Consider the following 19,711-nt stretch of genomic DNA (forward strand, 5'->3'; position numbering starts at 1 on the left):
CCAAGCGGTTTCCTTTTCCGGTTGCCTGTCTCTGAGATATTGAGTTAGGGTCTAAAATGTGATTTTTGGGCATTTTACTCTAATTCAATTTGCCGCTTATTCAGCGATGTGAAATGTTCAGGCCGTTCACCTTTGGATATCAGTTATGTCATCTTAATTGTGCAGAAACACTTTTTTATGTATCTGTTATACTTTTTGTGTGGGAGAGCAGCTGAAATAAAAGTGACGACTTGGGGAGAGCTGGGACAACGTGCCTAAACCCTGTCCCAGTTCTCCCGCATGCAAATGCATGGGAATTTTTTCCAGGATACTCAGTGCTGTCAGTGTAATTCAAAAAAGATAATCGAGGTGATTTCTTTAGGTGTCAACTTTAAAAACACCTTCTTCTTCGTGATGGGTCATCAAATTTTTAATGTATTCCATTTAAATCACATTTCTCGACCAGTCCCAGTTCTCCCCATCATCTGTCCCACTTCTCCTGGGTGTGTCCCAGTTCACCCCATTGTCAACCTTTCCTAAAATTTAAATTTGAGAAGTAACACGTGAACAAACACGCATAAAAACAGTAAAGAATGAAGAAGAAATAAACCGTTTACCAGTAAATGCAATCAATTTACTTAAATCTTAAATATTCTATTTTTTACGATTTTTCAAAGTTGACGTCAAAATAATGTCCCACTTCTCCCCAGTCTCCACCAAAAGCTACGGAGTACGAAAGATTCGATGTTATCACATATTTTAACTTACACAGTTGAAATTAAAAACCTTATTACATTCAGACATATATTCACACGCATGAAACAACCGATTTACAGCACACATTCCATGACAAGAACGCATACCTACGGTCTTAAGTTGACCTCTAGCGCTCGTCACCGTCAGATAAGTCAATCACATGCCTGTAGTTTGTACAGACTATTGACTTAACTTCATCCGGCATGCGTTCATTCTGTAATGATGGGCAACGAATCACCGGCGATTTCTGCGTGGCTCTATATGACATCCTCGTCTGTTCCCCAGGTCAATTGGTTCGGTGACTTTCAAATTATAGCAGGCCCTTCCTCGGTCAGGCTTGATGGATCCACCGTCACTTTACGCGGTACTTTTAAGACAGACTGTACCTTCTACCAACACGACTGACTGATTACAATCTGATGCGAAAGGGACAATATCTCGTCGGTCTATCAGTTAAAGTTTAATATTCAGCGACACAAGTGTGTAGGCTGCCTGGAAAACTTGCAACAAACTAAGTAAACTAAGGTTGGCTTGTAATGGGCACAAACTTGTAATAAAGAGGTACTTAATTAACAAATCCACAATGTTCTGTTCAGGCAAGCAGCCTTCACATATGAAGCATTGCTATGACTACTCTTCTAGAGCTGATTGATAGCTTTTGAAGGAAGGAGCTGAGTGACTGAGCCCTACCATTCACCACTTATCACCTTCAACAATTGCTTAAGGCATGCAGTTCTCTATCACTGGAAAATATCTGACAATTTGCTGGCTCTCATTTGTGTATGATGCAACACGCTTTGCACCAGTGATACTATGACACGAAATGTTGAACACTAGCATAGGTTGCAATGTAGATCCAAGGTGTCCCAGAAGCCAGAGCAAAAATTGACACCTTAATCAACTTCATGATTGTGGCAAAACTCCACTGCTTGACTACACAGAGCACCAACTGTTTGCTCCTCTAAACTTTCACCAAAGGAAGTGTTGCTGATGTCATGTAGCAGCAGTGACACTGGTAACTTCAAATCACAGGGTCTGGTAGCATCCATGCTCTTGAATCTGGATCTTATCAATGCAGCATTGCACCTGTGAATAAATGAAAAATGGCATAAGACAGTAGGAAAAGATCTTGGCAAGTCATAATGAGATACATATGTTTAACATGCATGGATAAAAGGACATTATATACCGAAGCAATTAGCAAAACATTGCAGTTTAAGCACAGCTGAAATCTGATATGATGAACTGGATACAGTGACATCATCAAGACCCATGAAGTTTACACAAAGTATTTGCAATTTTGAAATGCACTTTTATTGCAGTTACCTACACAAATATTCTAGAAGGTGAAAATTTATTTAAAAAACAGCAAAAACCTTGCCCGTATTTAGGTGCTAAAAAAGCTGAGTGAATATTCTAAAATGGTGTTCACTTCAGTGTAAATCAAAACTTACAGTAAAAAATTATTTACCTGATGAAATGAAGATATTATATCAATAATGAGTAGCTTTAGGTGGTGATGAGTTAAAAAAAAAAAACATTTTGCAGGAAAGGCTATCCGTTACTTCTGGATGATATACTGCAGTGCACAAGCTGTTCACCAACTCCTACCTGGTCTTTCAGTGGGATCCCTCTGTATGCACCTCAGAACTTCATCCGCAGGGCTGGTTCCTTCATATGCAGGTCCTCTGCCTTCATTGATTCCTCGGACTCCATCCTGACAACTCCACACCAGAAGCATGATTGCACTGGGCACCTGTAACACCATGTAGGATGATCAATACTTGTAACAATTCATAAATAGTAGGTAGCTTAGTGTTCTATTACATATACCTCCTGGTTGCTGGTGTTAAAATAGATCCTATTTGTCTTTTTCCATCACAGTGGCGGTCGCAGGGGGGGGCCATCAGGGCCATGGCCCCCCCCCAAAGGCAAATCAGGGGGGGCCATCATATCATTTGGCCCCCCCCAAACAACCGATGGGCCCCCATGGCCGTATGGGGCCCTGGCCCGTATTCGATTGTCACGAGGCTCGAGAAACCCACGCCAGCTATTAACAGCTCCCATACCAGTCTTTGAGGGTCCTACACTGACCTCTGAGGGCCCTTCAGTGGCGGTCAAGCGTCCACATTGACCGCTGAGGACCTGTATTGACCTCTGAGGGCCCTCCACTGGCCTTTGAGGGCCCCTAAACCGGCCTCAGGGGCCCAACCGGCGTCTGAGAGCCTCACACCGGCCTCTGGTGGCCTCATTTCTGTCTCTCGAGTCCCAAGACTAGCCTTTAAGTGTCTCTGAGGGCCCCGCACTGGATTCTGTGGACCCGATGTCGAGCCAGCATCGGCCTCTGGGGGGCCATCTTGGCCTTTGAGGGCCCTCCGCTGGTCTCTGGGGTCCAACGCCGGCCCATGCCGGCCTTTTAGGGCCCCACACTGACCTCTAAGGGCCCATGCTGGCCTGTAAGGACCCACATTAGCCTCTAAGGGCCCCCCGCACTGGATTCTGATGACCCAATGCCGGCCGCTCAGGGCCCGCATCGGCGTCTGAGGGCCCATCTTGGCATGAGGGCCCTCCGCTGGCCTATGGGGTCCAACGCCGGCCCATGCCGGTCTTTTAGGGCCCCACACTGACCTCTGAGGGCCCATGCTGGCCTGTAAGGATACACATTAGCCTCTATGGGCCCCACACTGGATTCTGTAGACCCGATGCCGGCCTCTAAGGGTCCGCATCGGCCTCTGAAGGCCCATCTTGGCCTTTGAGGGCCCTCTGCTGGCCTCTGGGGTCCAACGCCGGCCAATGCCAGTCTTTTAGGGTCCCATTCTGATCTTTGAGGGCCCCATGCTGACCTGTAAGGGCCCATATTAGCCTCCGAGAGCCCCCCGCACTGGATTCTGAAGACCCGATGCCGGCCTCTAAGGGTCAGCATCGGCTTCTGCGGGCCCATCTTGGCCTTTGAGGGCCTTCTGTTGGCCTCTGGGGTCCAACGCCGGCCCATGCCGGTCTTTTAGGGCCCCACACTGACCTCTGAGGGCCCGTGCTGGCCTGTTAGGACCCACCTTAGCCTCTGAGGGCCCCGCACGGGCTTCTGAAGACCTGATGCCGGCCTCTAAGGGCCCACATCGGCCTAGTTAGAGTGCCCATCTTGGCCTTTGAGGGCCCTCTTCTGGCCTCTGGGGTCCAACGCCGGCCCATGTTAGTCTTTTAGGGCCCCACCCTAACCTCTGATGGCTCCATGCAGGCCTGTAAGGACCCATATTAGCCTCCGAGTGCCCAATTCGGTCTCTGATGGTCTCAAACTGCCCTTTGCAGTCCCTGTACTGGTCTCTGAGGGCTCTGAACTGGCCCCTAAGAGCCCAAACCAGCCTCTAAAGGCCCCACGACCCACACCGGCCTCTGATGGTCCCATTTCTGTCTCTGGTACCGAAACTGCCCTTATGTGCCTCTGAGGGCCCCGTACTGGCTTCTGAAGGATCGATGCCGGCTTCTGAGGACCCATACCGGTATTTAAGTGCCTCATAGCGACACCTGAGGCCCCACACTAGCCTCTGAGGGGCCCGCAAACTGGCCTATGAGGTCTCTACACCGGCCACTGATGGCCCTATTATGTTCTCTTGGGGGCTCAAGCCTTACCTTTGGGCGTCACGCACTTGCTTATGAAGGCCCACATCAGCCTCTGGGGCCCTACCTGGGGCCTTTGAGGCCCTTCGCTGACCCTTGGGTTCAACGCCAGCCTCTGGGGGTCTGACACCGTACTCTAAGGGCCCCATTGCAGCCTCTAGGCGATAGGTATCGCCGAAGCGCTATCGATGGGCCCATAATTGTAGGAACCATGGGTGCAGTGGGCGCAGTTGCACCAACAATAATTCTGCAGTGAGTGCAGACAATGTATTCTGCATCCACAATAATCTGGAACAAAACCCCCTTTCCTCAGCAACACTACTTTCCATGCAGCACGACAAATTTAGGATATTTTGCCCACTATGCGTCTTTCGAAGCATTTGCTACTGTAATGGTCCTCAAAATTTGCATTTGTGCTCAAGTGAAAAAAGATTAAACGGAAGTCGGAACACATGTGTGAACAGATACCTACCGATGAGCCACTGTTAAAAGTTTTAGCACGATGATCTTAAAAAATAGCAAAGTTTTTTTTTTGCAAAGAAAATTGCAAAGTTGGCCGCCTTTACTTTTGCGGTAGTCCATTCACAGTTGCGTGAATTATTGACATAATCAATGCTTCAAAATGCACTTTTTGGTACCTTTTCGACATGGTGCACCCTCAAAGCTCTCAATGAGCCTCCGCTCGGGTGCCGCTCCCTACCCCCCCCCCCCGCTTCACCGGTCATGGCCTAGATTTCTGCACCCGTGCACTACGCCCGTGGGCCCCTTTAAGCTAGCACCGGGCCCCCCGGATCAGCGCAGGGGCCCCTTTGCCAAGTTGGCCCCCCCAAACTCCAAGTCTGCGACCGCCCCTGTTCCATCATAACCTTTATCTGCATGCAATATCTTTGGTACCCACCAGACAAAGTAGAACACTGCTAAAGTGCTTGCAATGAATCTTATAAAAATGCATTGAATTTATATAATCATTCTCAGCAGCATGTATCATCTTTTAATGCCTTTCTCAAGGGGCAAATCAATTTCCTATATCGATATGCCCATAAACTTATACGGGTAAATTACTTCATGTGGGCAATACAAGATCCAGCTATGAGTTAAGTTAGACTATTTTATACTCGAAGTTATGCTCGCCATTAAAAAAATATGTCGGGAAACGTGTTACATCGATGGAATTACCGTTTGGAGTCGTTCTATCTTCGGCTTCTCGCCTCTCTTCGGCTACGTCAATTGAAGCCTTTCTAAGTCTTCTGTCCTCTCAAAACTTGCCTTTCCATGCTTGTGACACTTGCTGAATATAAATTCACAACCCATCTGAGCAAAATTCAACTCAATTGCGATCAAATTCACCGAAATTCAGTCCCATGGACCGACACCGCACGGACTCCACACAGTGCAAAACACAGTGGCGCATTCGCCGCCACAGTTTCTGTGTCCAAAGAAGGCAGTGCTGCCACCTGGTGAGGAAATAAGCCGAACATCCCCATTCGACACAGGTAGCCTAACCGCATGTGTTTTTTATATCGCGGACAAAAAAGTGGGGATTGTTAGGGTTAAGCAGGGAGTCACCGATGTTAGATCCCTCTCTGGGTCCTTTCATAGGTCACGGTCCTGACCCGAGATAGCTGAGCTGTGTCGCAGCCCTGACCTCAGGGCTCAGACAGCTGAGCTGTGCACGCCGTCGGCTCGGCCGTCAGTCGCCACAGCCGCTGACGCCAGTGTCCAAACAGCTCCAAACAATATCCGGCCCTGTATAGCAGGATAAGCCATCAGAGGCGGGAGTGATCAATGGAGGGTCGCGAAACACTAACGCCAAGGGGATGACAACTGCTGAGGAATGAAGAAACTACATGAGATGATGTTTTTCGTACTCCAGCGTAGCACGAAAAACATCATCTCACGCTCTCAGTCCCAGCGGATAAAAACAACACCTAAGAAAGAAACTACATGCAGGTACACTGGGAACACGTCATGCTGGAGTTGACGTGTTCCCAGCCCGTCCTGTACCATGCAGCCCGTTCCGGTGATCACTCCCGCCTCTGATGGCTTATCCTGCTATACAGGGCCGGATATTGTTTGGAGCTGTTTGGACACTGGCGTCAGCGGCTGTGGCGACTGACGGCCGAGCCGACGGCGTGCACAGCTCAGCTGTCTGAGGTCAGGGCTGCGACACAGCTCAGCTATCTCGGGTCAGGACCGTGACCCCCTATGAAAAGACCCAGAGAGGAATCTAACATCGGTGACTCCCTGCTTAACCCTAACAATCCCTACTTTTTTCTCCGCGCTATAAAAAACACATGCGAGTTATAAAAAAACACATCCCTATCAACCAGTCCCAAACAGTGTACCAAATTTGAGCGCAATCGGCGTGGCAGTTCAGGGTTCAAGATAAATGAGCAACCCAAAATCGCTACTGCAGCAGAATAACGAACACTCTTGGCCCTTCACGTCGCACGTGTCACGACGCTCACCATGGTACATCAGTTGTAGTCAATAACTCACCAAGATACATCAGTTGTAGTCAATAACGAGATGGAAGGGATAGGATTACGCGCAACAAAGAGTAACGCAGGTCAATCAGCCCAGCGGTTGCTGACTTACAAGCCTATTAAAAAACGTTACAGGAATACGCTTCGCTAGCTCAATCGTAATAGAGTAGAATCATTACATATATGCAATTGCTACTATTTCCTGGTTTTCTTTATAGGCCAAGGCTTGGTAACTGATAACTCTGCTGCCCTGTAATGGGTCCGGCCCGCTGTCGCGAGTGAAGACACTCGCACTGACTGACTGGACCGCCAGCCGAGACGCTGCTGACTGGTGGTGAATGGTGAGCGGAAGAGGAGAAAGTTTACGCCAAAGCTGAAGCAACTCTACATTGCTGTACAGCTAATACGCTTTTCACCTGGTGGCCAGTAGAGGAACTAACAGTTACTACAACTGACCGTCAGAAGCACCCAACACACACCGTGCCGCTCCCAGTATTATACCAGGATGTAGACCCCAGTCGGGCAGCGCTCCGGCGTCCGGCGGCCGCAGCTGGTCCAGCAGTGACAGCAGCCGGCCGGCGCTGCCCTCCGGCGCCGTCCGACAGGCGTTCACGGCCACCACCCTGACGGACAGACGTTACACGGTCAGCAAAGAGACGACACTCGGTCAGCGGACAGTGGCGTTGGGTCACCGGATGGCAGAGCATCGCCGCAGCACACAGACCAGACAGGACTGTGCCGACAACGCAACCCCGTTGGAGTAACATGACCCTAATAAATGCACCGAAAATGCTTTGGTCTATCTCCATTATTTATAATAATAAAAAATGAAAGAACAACTGAGATGAGGGAAAGGAGTGAGGCGTCTGTTAGGGTCCCCGTGCAATACGCCAGGTGCGGTGACTGACCTCATCGCCGCTAGGTGGAGAGCTGGTTCACCCGGCTGACGACCTTCTGTACCTCCTCGGCGGAGAGCGGGTGGCCGTTGGTGGCCCGCCGCAGCCCGTCCCGGTAGCAGGCCGCCCCATCCGGCGACACACCCTGGGGAGTCATAGCATAACACTCAGGCAGGTTCAGGTTTCAGTCCGACACACAGAACCGTCCGGCGACACGCCCTGGGGGCGACATATGGGCGCGCTCAGGGCTCAGGTACAGGTCTCGCGAGATTAAGCGGTAGGTTTTGCACTTTTACATTTCCGGTTATATCTCAGAAACTAATCGATCTACGATGAAGCCATTTTACACGATCATGGCCGGCTTATTACCCAACAAGTCGATCGCATCTTAGGTTAGGTTAGGTTAGGTTAGGTTAGGTTAGGTTAGCCCGCGCCCGGCTGGGGGTCCTGGATTTCCACGCCCTGCTGGGGGGGGGGTGTTTGAACACCCCCCCTTGTAACTCGGCTCCTGGGCCACGTAGCGATACGCGGAAGGCGGCGTTCGAAAGAGCGTCAAAAATAATGACGAAATCACTTCGGTCAATTTTTTGGTCAGGTCAAAGGTCAGGTCACCAGAGGTCATTGAAGGTAAAATTTCGCCGATTTCCAGGTCGAATGTCGAAAATTTCCAAGAAGCCAATGCATAACTCGAGAACCAATAGAGTTACAGCGCCGCGGAAAAGAGCATTCGATAGCCCTATTAAAGCCCTTTCTGAGTAATTCGCTCAGATTTGACCTAACGTCAACGGTTTTGCCTGCAGGGGGCAAAAATTGCAAAAATAGCCGATTTTTTCGGAAACAGTTTTTCTGCAATAACTTTTGACTCAAGCCTTGTACGAGCTTACTTTTACCGGCATTGTGTTCCTCTCGTCAAGACGCATCGAATGAACTATAACTTGACCTTGAAAGGTCAACTTGAAAATTTGACCTCAGGTCAAGGTCATGACCTGACCGGAAAGGGTCATGTTGCATATCAGTCGATCCGTATCGTCAAGCTGAACACATCTAAGGCGTTTTCATCGCTCTAGCATGCCTCTATCAAAAGTTATTTGCGAAAAACTGTTAGATACCATTCGTGACCTAAGATGACCTCAGGGCATAAACAAGGGTCACTGACACCATTTTCATGTTCAGTGTGTCTGAACCACTTGTAATTCGGTGTTTGGGAGTGTTTATAATGTCTTTTGTCCAAAAGAGGCGCATTTCAATTTTCTCCCATTGACTTATAATGGGGAGGTCGCAAAATTGACCTGACCTTAGGTCATCGATATCAAAATTCTGAGATATACATTTTGTACATGCTATTGCTCTTAGCAATCGCTGAAAGTTTCAAAGCGATCGGTCACTCGGTGTAGCTATGACAGACATTGAAACTTTTTATGAGGTGAGGTCACTTCAAGTGACCTGGTGACCTGACCTTGAATGACCTTGGTCTGAAATTTTCACAACATGTGTAGAATTGATGTACGATAAGGTGTACCAAAAACGGCGGCGCTTCGCGCTGCCGTTTTTGAGATATTCGCGAAAAACCACAAGGGGGGGGGGTGTTCAAACACCCCCCCCCAGCAGGGCGCGGGTTAGGTTAGGTTAGGTTAGGTTAGGTTAGGTTAGGTTAGGTTAGGTTAGGTTAGGTTAGGTTAGGTTAGGTTAGGTTAGGTTAGGTTAGGTTTAGGTTAGGTTAGGTTAGGTTAGGTTAGGTTAGGTTAGGTTAGGTTAAGTTAGGTTAGGTTAGGTTAGTTTAGGTTAGGTTCGGTTAGGTTAGGTTAGGTTAGGTTAGGTTAGGTTAGGTTAGGTTCGGTTCGGTTCGGTTCGGTTAGGTTCGGTTCGGTTCGGTTCGGTTCGGTTAGGTTCGGATAGGTTAGGTGAGGTTCGGTTAGGTTAGGTTAGGTTAGGTTAGGTTAGGCAAGGTTAGGTTAGGTTAGGTTAGGTTAGGTTAGGTTAGGTTAGGTTAGGTTAGGTTAAGTTAGGTTAGATTAACCTAACCTAACCATAACAAACCAAACCTAGCCTAACCTAACCTAACCTAACCTAACTTAACCTAACCTAACCTAACCTAACCTTACCTAGCCTAACCTAACCTAATCTAACCTAACCTAACCTAACCTAACCTAACCTGACCTGACCTGACCTGACCTGACCTGACCTGACCTGACCTAACCTAACCTAACCTAACCTAACCTAACCTAACCTAACCTAACCTAACCTAACCTAACCTAACCTAACCTAACCTGACCTAACCCAACCCAACCCAACCCAACCCAACCCAAACCAACCCAACCTAACCTAACCTAACCTAACCTAACCTAACCTAACCTAACCTAACCGAACCGAACCGAACCTAACCTAACCTAACCTAACCTAACCTAACATAAACTAACCTTACCTAACCTAACCTAACCTAACCTAACCTAACCTAACCTAACCTAACCTAACCTAACTTAACCTACCCAACCCAACCCAATATAACCCAACCCAACCCAACCCAACCTAACCCAACCCAATCCACTCCAACCCAACCCAACCTAACCTAATCTAACCTAACCAAGCCTAACCTAACCTAACCTAGCCTAACCTAACCTAACCTAACCTAACCTAACCTACCCAACCCAACCCAACCCAACCCGACCCAACCCAACCCAACCCAACCCAACCCAACCCAACCTAACCTAACCTAACCTAACCTAACCTAACCTAACCTAACCTAACCTAACCTAACCTAAACCTAACCTAACCTAACCTAACCTAACCTAACCTAACCTAACTTAACCTAACCTAACCTAACCTACCCTAACCTAACCTAACCTAACCTAACCTAACCTAACCTAACCCAACCCAACCCAACCCAACCAAACCAAACCCAACCCAACCTAACCTAACCTAGCCTAACCTAACCTAACCCAGCCTAACCTAACCTAACCTAACCTAGCCTAACCTAACCTAACCTAACCCATCCTAACCTAACCGTCTCCCCAACAGCGATGAGGAAAAAGTTACTCGCAGGAATATATCAGTGTCCCAAAACTGAGTTTTGTCTTGGGTGTCAGAGAGGAAAATTACCCACCAAAAAGAGGGGAGAGAGTGGAAAACTGCTGATTCGATTAGATCCAAAAAGAGTGATAAACAACAAAAAGCATGCATTTTATTCTAGGGTGTAGCACTGGAGAATGTTTGATGCTAAACCGGGCACCCACACAACTGCTCTTTCTATAGGTAAAAAATCTAGGTTTTCTTGGTTGGGAGTGGAAAATTGTTCTTAAAATTTGGTGATGAGAGTGGAAAATGAATTTCATTTGGATGTCGTTTCCCACCCAAATCAACAAATTTTAGGACATTGGAATATATAGATTGGAGGCAAAAGTAAATCAAATATGTTCAGTTTCAGTGATTATGATACATAACCACTAACCACTTAACCTTAACCTTAACCTCTCGCCGGTACAGGCCATTTTACGTCCTTGGACTGCACTGGGAGGGTTGGTACGACCCCCGCCCCTTTCACGTTTGGCCCCTGATCGAGGTAGAGCTTCGCGGAAAAACGAGCGTACGACCCGTAACGAGACGAAGCCAATGATACCCCATTTTAAGGTCCTAGGTCATCGGTTGACCTTCCAGGTCAGGTCAATGACCCAAAGTTCGGGAAAATCAGGAACTGTTAAAAAGTCGTGAAGTGTGCCTGCTGTAGGGTTTTGTCGGGGGGTTTTCGGATCACGAATATCGTGTTAGTTTTTAGCACAGATGATGTCTTGAAGCATTTAGACCAGGTCGGTTTAGGTCAAGTCAGGTCAACCAGTAGGGGTTGTGACGAGTATTCGTAGTACGTGTCTTACAGCTCTTACAGCCTCTTACAGCTTCGTAACGTGTTATAAAATTACCAAAACTGCTTCGTAAATGTTCAAATAGTTGCTAAATTCGAATCCAGCTCCAAAAACTAGCCTCGAAACATGTAGAACTCGAAAAAATGAACCGAGTTCACCAAAGGTTATTGTGTCGGCTGCCTTATTCGTAATTTTCCTCTCACCACTCACAGTGGTGAGAGGAAACTCACACTGTGAGTTTCCTCTTGTTGTGTTCCACTCACAGTCTCACAGTCAATATGATTCGCCGAATTTACCGATGGTACCTTGTTGATTTGGTGAGTTGGGTGAGAGGAAAATTGAGAATAAGGCAGCTGACATTCCAATTAGCAGATTGGCCGAATGATTTTTCAATCAAACCAATCGAAAGCATGGTTTGTTTCGGAACTGAGCTTCGTCGATCACCGTGAATGGCATTTGCCGAATTTGCCGATGATGAAAACGTGTTCGGTTTTTGGTCTCAGGCTTTGCCATAATTTGTTCGACGCCTAATATGAAATAATGAGCGTGTAGCTTCCTTATTCTACAAAAATCAGTCAAAGTTGACAGGGTGACGAAGCCTTTTAATGTACGCATGTGGCAGGTCACCAATAATCGCAATGATAGCTTGAGCTGTGACACCCAGTTAGTTTGGTGAGTTGGTGAGAGGAAAATTGAGAATAAGGCAGCCGACACTCCCATCAGCAGATGGGCTGAGATATTTTTCAGTCAAATTATTCAAACACAGTTTGTTTCGGAACTGAAATTTGCCGATCACCGCCAATGGGCTTTGCCGACTTTGCCGATGGTAAATGAACGTGTTTGGTTTTTGGTCACCTAATATGACACCTAATATGAAATAAAGGGTGTGTAGGGCAATCGAATCTATACCGATCTAATGTCAGGCAGTGCCGATAAAACGTAAGCTGCTACTGAGTTTTACCCTGCACTTTATACCTATGCGCACGACACCAGACACAAAAAATAGTGTGAAAACAAAGGGCTCGCTCTAGCCTTATCGTTCAGTGAATGCAATGTAGGTTACAGCACGTCTTGATACATAAATTTGCTATAATATTTTGAAAACTACACGTTATTATGTTGCACTGTCTAGCATAGAGAGAAGTTTCAGTACAACACTGTTTCGGCGTAATAACTTAGCGCTCAGTGGCGTGCGGGCTGGCTGAGACACGATCACCAGTCTAATGTTCTGCTGTTAACCCGCGCCCTGCTGGGGGGGGGGGTGTTTGAACACCCCCCCTTGTGGTTTTTCGCGAATATCTCAAAAACGGCGGCGCGGAGCGCCGCCGTTTTTGGTACACCTTATCATACATCAATTCTACACATGTTGTGAAAATTTCAGACCAAGGTCATTCAAGGTCAGGTCACCAGGTCACTTGAAGTGACCTCACCTCATAAAAACTTTCAATGTCTGTCATAGCTACACCGAGTGACCGATCGCTTTGAAACTTTCAGCGATTGCTAAGAGCAATAGCATGTACAAAATGTATCTCTCAGAATTTTGATATCGATGACCTAAGGTCAGGTCAATTTTGCGACCTCCCCATTATAAGTCAATGGGAGAAAATTGAAATGCGCCTCTTTTGGATGAAAGACATTATACACACTCCCAAACACCGAATTACAAGTAGTTTAGACACACTGAACTTGAAAATGGTGTCCGTGACCCTTGTTTATGCTCTGAGGTCATCTTAGGTCACGAATGGTATCTAACAGTTTTTCGCAAATAACTTTTGATAGAGGCATGCTAGAGCGATGAAAACGCCTTAGATGTGTTCAGCTCGACGATACGGATCGACTGATATGCAACATGACCCTTTCCGGTCAGGTCATGACCTTGACCTGAGGTCAAATTTTCAAGTTGACCTTTCAAGGTCAAGTTATAGTTCATTCGATGCGTCTTGACGAGAGGAACACGATGCCGGTAAAAGTAAGCTCGTACAAGGCTTGGGTCAAAAGTTATTGCAGAAAAACTGTTTTCGAAAATACCGGCTATTTTTGCAGTTTTTGCCCCCTGCAGTCAAAACCGTTGACCTTAGGTCAAATCTGAGAGAATTACTCAGAAAGGGCGCTAATAGGGCTATCGAATGCGCTTTTCCGCGCCGCTGTAGCTCTATTGGTTCCCGAGTTATGCGTTGGCTTCTTGGAAATTTTCGACATTCGACCTGGAAATCGGCGAAATTTTGCCTTCAATGACCTCTGGTGACCTGACCTTTGCCCTGACCAAAAAATTGACCGAAGTGATTTCGTCATTATTTTTTACGCTCTTTCGAACGCCGCCTTCCGCGTATCGCTACGTGGCCCAGGAGCCGAGTTACAAGGGGGGGGGGGGTGTTCAAACACCCCCCCCCCAGCAGGGCGTGGAAATCCAGGACCCCCAGCAGGGCGCGGGTTAAGTATCTTTATCCTAATCAGAAATGCTTTATGTCCACAGGACCTTCAGCCAAGACAAATGGCTATGAGATTTTCGATACTGCACCCTTCCGTCGTAGGCTGCTAGGGATTCATACCTACACTTCACTCTACACTCTAGCGCACGTCGCCAGGCATCAACAATAGGGTCCAATCATAGAGCTAGTTGTGGTCTTATCTGTCATCGACTGAACTATAGTTAACTGCAGTTTGCACCTCTAGCCATTTCAATTATCTATGATATTTTGATGCCACACCGCGCACGTAATTATCTTGAACCGTTAGGCTGATTATCCTCCTCCTCCCCCCTCCGGGAGACGATTGCAAGGATCAGCGCGTCGCTGACGGCGCTGTAATCACGTGATGAAGCGGCCCCATTGGAGCGCTGAGAATATAGCCAGCTCCAGGCATGGGCGTCGCCACCACTACGGACACTACGGACAGTGTCCGTACAAGTTTTGGAAGGCCCGAAAACTTGTACGGAATGTCCGTACAAGTTTCGACGACTGCAAAGCAGTCTTTGCACATGTTTTGAAGTAGCTTAAAGCTTATCAGTCCCCTATTCGTGGGTAAAGATACGATCCAATTCCAAGGCAGCCCGAAAGTCAATGTCACGCAAGAGCATTTACTATTTAGGGTGTAACGAAATTATCCGGACAACTTCGCCATATCTGTTCGCACAGTTTCTTTTCTGATGTTAGAAGCGGGAATACTGGCGTCTGGCTGTATAGTGTATAAGTGCCTCCGGTATCGGCTCTCAACTCAGCAAAGACCTACCTTTGCCAGATGTTCTTGCTCTGAGTAATTAGTCGAGTCACCGACAGGTTCATTTGATAGTTTTCGTCTAAGGGAATGGAGAAAAAGGAGCACACTCTCTCCTTTTGTATTAAAGAAGCATGCTTGTGCATGGCGGCAATGAGCCTGAAGCTGGTCTGCCAGCAGCTGGACATCAGCAGCAGCCAACTGCACATCTGGCTAAGGCGTAATAAGCTGGGACTTGATTGGTGAACTCAGCCCGGCTGCGAGCGCAAAAGCCACCCAAAAGCCAAAGCAGATTAACTTGAATTCAAGACCGATAAATGGGCCCACATCATGACTCACCGCTATCCGCCCTTACCTTTGTTCTTCTGCCCAGTAGCGGCGGAACACCTTCAATTAAGGGGGAGGGGCACTGCCGACTTTTGGTCTCATTCTTTTCATGCAACGCCCATAGGGCTAATGTTGAAATGCCAAAATCAAAGGGGGCACGGTGCCCCAGTGCCCTCCCCGTTCCGCCGCCTATGCTTCTGCCCATCAAACTGAAAAAAGACAACGAAATTGACGTTAAAATAGCCAGTGCACCACCTTTGGCCTCACGCCAAGACGCATCCACTGGTCGAAGAAAGATATGAGCAAGATGGTCTGTTGAAATGGGTAGCTATTCGCGCTGTATTGTCCTTTGGACCGTCAAAGTGGCCTTGGGCTGCTGCCAGTAACTCAAACGTCTCGGCGGTCCCGGCCGTCACCAGCGTCAAACATCCGGCCAAGATCCAGATCTGGAGCATATTCAGCTGCTATGCGATGTTCCAGGTGTGCATTGTCTCACAGAAGACCGCCATCAGTGACGAGTAATGAGTATTACCGGAGCAACATCCTGTCAGACAAATAGTTGGAGCAGCTCAACCGGACGGCACGGGAGGACTCAGTTCCTGAAAGCGCACTGATGTTTGATTCAAACCACGTTGCCTTCGTGCAGCCTGGAGCGCTACTTATAACTCCTTAGGAGAATGAGAAGTGACGCCGTGAGAAGCTCTTATCCTTCTGGACTAACGACTAACGGACTACGGCTTAGAAATAGTTTTCATCATAATTCCATCGAGATCTTATGGACTTTTGTCCAGAAAGAGGTGAATAAGGGGACACCCGGCACCAGGACAGAGCAACTGCATGTAGGCACATGCTAATTCGGCGTCGGTCCACATCAAACCCACTGTGCTTAAAGGTAGTGTGCCACCTTTGAAAGATTTCCCATTTTATTTTTCCTAGGATAAGAAGCTTCTGTTTTTACCTAATATCGCAAAAAAATCAAACATGGGCCTGGAATAGTGCCTTTTTCGCCTAAAAGTTTATCGGTTTTTAGATATGTATAACAACTGTAGTGGGCTCACCTGCAAACAGGCGTCGGGCAACAATCGCGAATGCGGCGCACTTGTGACAATAAGCAAAGGTCATTATAGTGTTACGACCATACGACGTACGGGAATGAGTTATCAGCTGTCTAATCGTAGACAACACAATGTCGAGCCTTAAACTGTAAGCCCGTATTGGTATTGTTTCTTTTATTTGGCTGTCGAACATTATTTATGGTTTGAAATATGATTTTATGTAAAATAATTGATATGAAAAAGCCGTCTTATGAGTTATGACCCCATTTCACCACACGCAAGTGGCAGAAATGACAATGATCAGCTGACGCATTTTTCTTGGCCGAAGTCAGAGCGCGCAGCCCGACGCACCACCACCGCACCACAAAGTATGAGCAGAAGCCGCGCCCAAAGCCAGGGCCCCGGTAACGTGAGGTAGCCGAGTTGCGGCAGCGTGCGCTGACCCAAGCCGGGGCCGCAGCTTTGGGCGCGGTCTACCGCATCCCCGCGGGCAGCCCCGGGCTATCACATGACACCGGGAGGACGCGCGGCTCCGGCTTGGGTCAGCGCACGCTGCCCTGACTCGGCTACCTCACGTTACCGGGGCCCTGGCTTTGGGCGTGGTCTACCGCACCACCTAACAGGCGTGTTCGAAACCGCAGGAGCTGATGATGAACGGGTTTATCGAAACATGATTGGATGAGCATATCGGTAATAGCGATTTCAGTGTGTGCATTTATTGTTCATAGTGGTGTGAAATGTGGTTGGGGTACGACCGACAACCCGTCGGGGCCAATTTCGCACTGGGGTACTCAAAATTTGAAGAATTTAAGACGTTTCCATGAGTTTTGAAGGTATGGATAAGTTCTAAAAATCCGGTTCTCCTTATCTGGGCCATTAACTCCATACGGTCCAAGAAAGCTGGCACACTACCTTTAACCCGCGCCCCACTGGGCCCCCTCCCGTTTTTCTGCAATAACTTCCAAACCGCTTAACGTATCGACGCCAAACTTTCAGTACCTTCGGCTGCATCAATTTGACACCTTGTGTCAAAATGTGAGCTTCGTACCTACCATAGGTCGGCCGGAAATGACGTCAGAGTGACGTCATGTTATGCCGATTTCGACGCAAAACATTGAACCACGGCAATCGCTCCCAAGAGCTCAGTTTTTAAGCTAGATCCAATTTCTTTGCATGAGAGGACTCAGAATAGACTGCGCTATCAAACTGTTATCTCGAATTTTCGAAAGTTTGAAAATTTCGAAAATTTAATATAATAAAATTCAAAATTTATCTTTTTACATTTTTTCAATAACTTTTTGCATTTTCGAGAAATACGGAATATATGTGATAGAACGCATTATTATGACTAACTCAAGCAAGTTTAAGCTAAATATCTTCAAAAATGGCCAAGTTATACGCATTATTGCAAAAAATTCACAATTATTAATTTTTCAAATCAATTTTTCAGCACGTATTTGACATCGTACGCCAATATAAATAGTACCATCGTGTTCCTGAGCCCAAACTGCATCCAATAGACACCTTTTTTGTTTAAAAATTATAACTTCAAAATTTGACCTTTTTTGACCTGAAAGTGACCTGACCTAAGCTAAATTTGACTCAAAATGACCTCGAATGACACAGACGACATCAAATTCGAAATTTTTGGCCTAAATGGACCATAAAACACGTGTTACGTGACCGACGCATGATATAATATTTTCGTGACCTGTGATGACCTGACCTTGACCTGAAAATCAAAGTACAAGTTTGGTACCCTCAGGGTATCTAGAGCATCTGTTCACGAGTGTGTGAACCACAAATGAGCCTGATATGACGTGTAAGACGGCCGCCAGAGCCCAAAACGTGAACAAGCCAAAATGCTAATAATTTTTACTTTGACCTGACCTGTGACGTCATCGGTGACCTCGAGGTCAATGAAATTTGGTTTCGCTTAATAGTTTTTCCGGGGCTATCAGACACCGTTTGAATTTTGACGATCGGCTCAGTAGTTTCGGAGTTAGGAGGGGTGCTATGAATAGCCGGAGCATCTACGGCGTCATCTGTCAGACATCTATACACTATAATGACCTTTGCTTATTGTCACAAGTGCGCCGCATAAGACGACAGCTGATAACTCATGGCGCTGACGCCTTGTCTGCGCCGCTACCGAACCCTATCGGTACGTACCAGGGGTCAGCGCTCGGCCCGCTGTTGTACAGCATTTACGCGAATGATATGCCGCTGTTAGAGGTGTCAATTTCAGAAATTTCTTGTCCGATGTCCGTCCAATGTCCAAAATCCTAGCTCACTTTTGTCCGAAAAATGTCCAAGGCATGGATTTGTCCGAAAACTGTCCGAAAGCTGGATATGGAAAGAGAGGATGGGGGAATTGATCTATACCTATTAGGTATATGTTATTATGTACCACATGATAACTAAATAACAGATATCCGCCATCTGGTTTTGAGTGCAAAATATTGGCAACTAAAAATGTTGAAACAATATATGCAGTAGGGAATGGGCATTTGGGCAAAAGGCCTAATCTGATATACAACACAAACACAGCATATTGAGACAAGCCTATTCTTCTTTAAAATGTGCTACAGCCTACAACTGAAGCTGAGTAGGCAGGAATAATGCAAAACATTGCCTTATCCCTCAAACTTGTGTTCTCAAATATTGACTTCTTGCCGCATCCCTTTTTTGACACTAAGCCACTTGATGATGAATTAATACAGCAATAATGCAAGAAGCTAGTCACTTACAATAATGCATATCTTCATCTTATATCACACTGGCTGACATGTAAAGAAGAACACTTTTTGCAAAAGCAAAATAGTTCAAGTTCATGTCAGAAGAAACATGTGAGATAGGTAGGTACATCTGGAAGAAACGTGCTCTTCAGTGAACCACACATCTCTGAATATCGAAACAAAATAAGCGATCACAAAAACGAAAATACTTGCAATGATTTAACACAAATTCACTGAAATTCACAAGTAAAAATTTGTAATCCTCGGTAGAAAGGAAAACACATTTCATGCTACCATTCTCGGTAGAATGGAACATGGTATCCGGCTTTGAGTCGATGATGTGAAAGTAAATCAATAATATGACGTCATTATCAGATAATTTGTCCTATTGAAGTGCATTTACCATTAGTTGTTTCAAGGGACCCTCCCACCTTCAAAAAAGTTAATGAATTGGCATAAAAGTGATGTAGCGTGAATCACAAAGAGCGAAAATGAACATCTACCAAATTTTACCGGAAAATATTCACCCATTTTCGAGATATAAGACTTTTATTTTTGTTTACTTTTTGGGAACTCCGCTGTTTCTATGACGTCACATAAAGGTTTTCTTTACGTCGGCATTTGGAAGCAATAGTTTGGTATCAAAGTGCGACAAATATTGCGCGAATGATGCGTTTATCTTATCAAGGTCAATATATGATGGCCAATAAAGGATTCCAGGACGATTCTTCTTATGGCATTTCTTCGTATCGCAATTCTTCGTCTGCAAATCTTCGTCAGGGCATTTATTCG

The 19,711-nt window shown here is 46.7% G+C and overlaps 1 long non-coding RNA gene across 1 annotated transcript; it reads right to left on the reverse strand.

Annotated features, from left to right (window-relative positions):
- Positions 1 to 734: 734 nt before the first annotated feature.
- Positions 735 to 5,827, reverse strand: LOC122392778. The gene is made up of 3 exons (XR_006258584.1): positions 5,527 to 5,827; positions 2,347 to 2,491; positions 735 to 1,821 (listed from the first exon to the last, which is right to left on the reverse strand). It is a non-coding gene; the product is annotated as an uncharacterized LOC122392778 (long non-coding RNA).
- Positions 5,828 to 19,711: the final 13,884 nt, after the last annotated feature.

Source organism: Amphibalanus amphitrite, unplaced genomic scaffold (genome assembly GCF_019059575.1).
Source record: "Amphibalanus amphitrite isolate SeventyFive unplaced genomic scaffold, NRLGWU_Aamphi_draft 000501F_arrow, whole genome shotgun sequence".
Taxonomy (NCBI): domain Eukaryota; kingdom Metazoa; phylum Arthropoda; class Thecostraca; order Balanomorpha; family Balanidae; genus Amphibalanus; species Amphibalanus amphitrite.